This window comes from Protopterus annectens, chromosome 2.part0, assembly GCF_019279795.1.
Source record: "Protopterus annectens isolate FY-2018-M chromosome 2.part0, PAN1.0, whole genome shotgun sequence".
Classification (NCBI taxonomy): Eukaryota; Metazoa; Chordata; order Ceratodontiformes; family Protopteridae; genus Protopterus; species Protopterus annectens.
The window spans coordinates 806,366,628-806,371,627 of NC_056728.1; the positions used below are offsets into that span (position 1 = coordinate 806,366,628).

Consider the following 5,000-nt stretch of genomic DNA (forward strand, 5'->3'; position numbering starts at 1 on the left):
GCAGAAGGGCAAAAGCTTGCCTGATCTTGATTTTCAGTATAAATACAGACCATAAAAGCAGGGCCTCACGATCCTTCTGGCTTTTTGGGTTTTAAGCAGGAGGTGTCAGAAAAATTACCACAGGGATCACTGGCTTGTGGCAACCAAGCATTCATAGCGACATTGCTTTTTGACCCTTCGATGTCAGCTCTTCCTTTCATTGTGAAGCAAAATTCACCAAGCTTTGGATTGTTCACTCACTAATAGGGAATGTGAGCTGGGTTTAGACCATCGTGAGACAGGTTAGTTTTACCTTACTGATGATGTGTTGTTGTGATAGTAATCCTGCTCAGTACAAGAGGAATCACAGGTTCAGACATTTGGTGTATGTGCTTGGCTGAGGAGCCAATGGTGGGAAGCTATCATCTGTGGGATTATGACTGAACACATCTAAGTCAGAATCCTGCCTAACTGTAATGATATTTTAGCACCACGAATCTCTGGTTGGCCAGGGATAGCCATCCGCAAGGTCAGCCAGGAGCGCCGCTCATCACTGGGTTGGAGCGTGGACGGAAGGGTGCTACCTCTCTCCAGCAGTGCACCATGCATTTGTGGGGAATTGGGTGCTAAATCACTTGTAGATAACCTGATTCTGGGTCAGGGTAGTAGAGCAGCAAAAAGCTGCGATCTATTGAAAGTCAGCCCTCGAGCCAAGCTTTACCCACAGGTGGGGGGACAGGCTGCGCTCTCACGGGGAGGGGAGACCTTTCTCAGGCTGACTGGGCCTACCCTTTCCACTTGAACCAGATCACTGGTGGGACTTTGTTCCTTGGCGGTAGGTGTGGGGTCCGGTCAGGGGATGGAGGAATTGTGGTCCAGGCGCAACCCTGCAGAGGAGTGTCCCTATGGGAGGAGATTCCTGGTCATGCCCCTCACTCCACACCCTCCAGCACCACTGTCCAGATAGCCGGAACCCCTGCTGGTGCGGAAGGGGCTGAAGATTGCGTACTCGGGCTTATGGGTCGTCCCCGGAGGAGCGACCCGGCGGTGGGTGCATGGATCCCGGGAGAGGGAGGAGGTCCATCCATGGAAGCCAGATCTGAGATCCTGTCCTCCCAGCCTCCAGGGGTGCAGAGATATGTCTGCCAAGGTGTCTTGCACCCAGGACCATCCACAGGTGCCAGGTCAGCCACAGGTCCTTCACCTGGCACTGTGGGGATGCCCCAGAGTGAACAGCACTACTCAGGAGGCAAGGGGGCCAGAAGGCTCTAAGCAATGCATGTTTGTCGGCACCTGGTGCAGCAGAGGAGTGAGGCAGAAGTGCAAGATGAAATGGGCCGAGATGCGGGAACCCGGGGCCATATCCTGTGTGACTTTGAAAAGCCCTAGGTGGAGGGCAAAGGGGAGAACCAGCATCACAGAAGTCTGGATGAGGGTCTGGCTGAGGTGTCATGGCCCATCAGAGTTCCACAAGGCTAGAAGGATCGGTGGGAAGCTCCCCTGAGGTGCTTCAAGGGCAAGGTTGACACATTACGATTTGACAGCCTCCAGGAGTTATGTAACCTGGGAAAAGAGCTCTCCCACCTGTGTAGAAGTGGAAGCCATGAGGGGGTCCCCTCCCAATGGAAGTCCTTAAGGAAGAGAAAGCTGGAAAATGTCCGGGTTGGGAGAGCTGCCACCTTGGTGAGGGGTTCCGTGCCATGGACACCTCCGGGACGTAAGTCCAGAAGGGGGAGAGAAGCAGAAGGCATTTGGGCATGGAATGCTCCCTCCTGGGTACGAGGGTCCGGGTCGCACCCCAAGTGGGACGTATGTCCCCAGGGGAGCATCTGGTGCAAGGCTGCAGGGCCAGGAGTGCTCCTACCCAGGTGAGCGGGGTCAGGCAGAGCAACCCCGATGGAAGTCCATAAGGTAGCATCTGGCAGAAGGCTGTGGGGCCAGGAGCGCTCCTGCAAGTCAGGGGGAAGGTGTCCTTCTTCGCCCGGTATGCGTCAACATCCCCAAAATGTCGCAAAGTCCCCAGAATGGCTCTGGATGGGAAAGAAGAGGGATGTGGAAGTACTGATGGGAGTTTGGCTTCCCCTCGGCGGTGAGTAGAGTTCCACGAGGTTGGCCAAGTTCAGAGGGAGGTCCCCGTTTCGGTAGCCTGCAGGGGATTTGTGGGAGACATGGACTGTGGTGCTCTGTACCAGAAAGGAGGGAGGCTCAGAAGTCCCGATGAGAGCGGGGCTGCACCTCAGCAGCCGAGAGGAGTTCTGCAAGGGTGGCCAGAATCGGAGGGAGGTCCCCCTGAGAAGCCGCCAGGGCATGGGTACATGGCACAGTTAGGCAACCTGCAAGGGATTTATGGTAGATGGGACTGTGGTACTCTGGAACAGAAAGGATTCTGGCTCAGAAGTCCCGATGAGAGCAGCCCTGCCCCTTGGTGGCTGAGGGGAGTTCTATGAGGGCGGCTGGAATTGGAGGGAGGTCTCCTTGAGAGGCTCTGAGGTGACATGGACATGGCACAGTTAGGCAGTCTGCAGGAGTTAAAGGACAATGGGGTCTCCCATCAAAGTCTGGGTCCCAGCCCCGGGTGATGTCCTGCCGCTCGTACTGTATTTCCCCGAAAATAAGACCAGGTCTTATATTATTTCCCCCGCCGAAATACGCATTAGGGCTTATTATCAGGGGATGCCTTATTTACCCACACCATACAACAATCTACCTTTATTCATTTATTCATGTACAAAAATCAACAAATCAACATTTATTCATGTACAAAAATCAACATTTATTCATGTACACAAACTGACATTTATTTCGTACTTTTCTATTATTGGACAATAGTTCTAATAATGGGTTGACAGTTGTGTGAGAATTCTACATAAACAGTGCAACAAACATTTCAAGTTCAGAATATCTGCACCTTGGCCTTCACAGTTATTCAAATACAGTCATGTCATCTTCTTCTGGAACATTGTCATAAGTGTCCAGCCCCCGAATTTCAGCCTGAATTTCTTGCGACTCCATTTCCTGTAGCACCATTGGCCCCAATCTTTCATGCCTAGCAATAGAGCTCTCCTTAAATGAGCACTGCTTGTCGAAGTAGCTTGCTTGTAGTGCATTGGCAACACAGCTGTCAGTGATTTTATCCAATGCATTTTTCACCCAAGTCATGACCTCTTGCAAGCTAGGCTTCACAAAGTTTCCATGCTGATTTCTCTCCATTCTCTTTTCAGTGTAGTCATTGAGTTCCATGCGCCAATGGTCTTTGAATGGCTTGTTTATTGCAGTATCAAGAGTCTGGAGATAAGCAGTCATTCCTGTGGGAATCATTATTTGATCTATTCTCCTCTGTGCTAGGAATTTCTTCATTTCATTTGCACGGTGAGTGCTGGCTGAATCCCAGACTAGCAGACCTCTTTCGCCTCCTCACAAAACAAGTGGCAGCATTACATCAACCCACTTTTTTATAACTGCTTGTGTGCACCAGGCTTTTTAAGGTTTCAGGAATGTAAATGCCTGAAACACGTTCAATCTTATCTTTCTTGCCCTTACTAATGATTAGAGGTGGAGTTTTCTTTCCATCTAGACAGATTGCCAAAATACAGGTAACATGTGCACTCTCGTAACCAGTGGAGGGAATGTAGATTGATGAGGCACCCCTCTGATCAATTATTGTTTAAGATCCTTGGCCCATAAACACTGCAGTTTCATCCATTGCAATCATGCTGGAGAGTTCATATTTAGAAAAATCAATGCCATCAACAAAGGACTTAAATGCAAGTGCCTGTTTAATAACTTCAGTATCTTCCAGCTTGAACAGTGTTGTTGATCTTCTTAGTGACAGTTCATATCATTGAAGGAAGTCATCCAGCCAATGTTGTGATGCTTTGAATTCCTCTGGGGATATTTCCAACTGTGGTGCCATTGCAAGGGCAAATACTTGAATATTAGCCATGCACACAACCAAAGCCTTTGCTCACCTGTTAGCAATTCACTTACAGATGATGCCTTCAAGCTCAGGTAATAATGGTTGCTGACCTGATCCACACTTATACTTCTTAGCGTTTCCCTTGTTGGCCTGTTGACTGAGGTTTTCATACGCTGCTCATCAGTTTCAGACCATTCGGAGATCTAGCTTCTTCTCTTTACAGAAAGCCATCAGATTCTTTCCCCAGGAGTCCTCCATGATTCCTTTCTTGTACTCGATGGAATAGCTATTTCTTTTTCCACTCATCTTATCTGGGGGGAGGGGGTTAATTGAAGACTTACATGGCTGGAGTGGCAACAAAAAATGGCACCGGTTATGAAGAGAAGACACAACCACAGCTGCTCATTATCATGAGTGCGTGCTTTACGTGTTGTCTGTACTTTGACAGATCAAAGTACACCTGCGGGGGTTTATGGGCCAAGGATCTCAACCCTGAAGTGTGAGTGATAATTAGGGTTACAGTAAGAATCGTGGAAGACTCCCAGTGAAAGAGTCTTATGACTTTCTGCAAAGAGAAGAAGTTGAGTGTCTGAATGGGCTGAAAATGGTGAGCAGAGTATGATAACCTCAGTCAATGGGTGTCAATAATATTATTTTATTATTCAACATGTCCATGTTGTTGACGATCTTAACTGGGGCTTATTTTTGGGGTAAGGCTTATATCATGACCACCCTGGAAAACCAAGCTAGGCCTTATTCTCTGGTTATGTCTTATTTAGAAAGAAATATGGTATATATATATATATATATATATATATATAGAGAGAGAGAGAGAGAGAGAGAGGGAGAGGGAGAGAGCACAATATACACTGTCACAAATGTTACCCATGCCATTACTGTTGTCAAACACCTATGTATGTATTGTGTTCATCACCAGAACAGGTAGCACTCATGCATCTGGTGTAACAACTTGATGGGGGTACCACTCCATCAGGCAGTAATGTTTATGCCACAAAAGAAAATACCTAGGTATGGCCAATAAGATGTGCGACAGCTCACTGTGACAAAGGTAGTACACTTCAGTTACACATCACTGTAAGATGTA

At 48.3% G+C, this 5,000-nt stretch overlaps 1 non-coding gene across 1 annotated transcript in view; it reads left to right on the forward strand.

The window, feature by feature from the left end:
* LOC122793870 overlaps positions 1-700 on the forward strand; it is a 3,883-nt gene extending 3,183 nt beyond the window's left edge. The window contains exon 1 of the ribosomal RNA XR_006363585.1: positions 1-700. This exon is cut by the window's left edge and continues 3,183 nt beyond it. This is a non-coding gene — a ribosomal RNA (28S ribosomal RNA).
* The last annotated feature ends 4,300 nt before the right edge of the window (positions 701-5,000 follow it).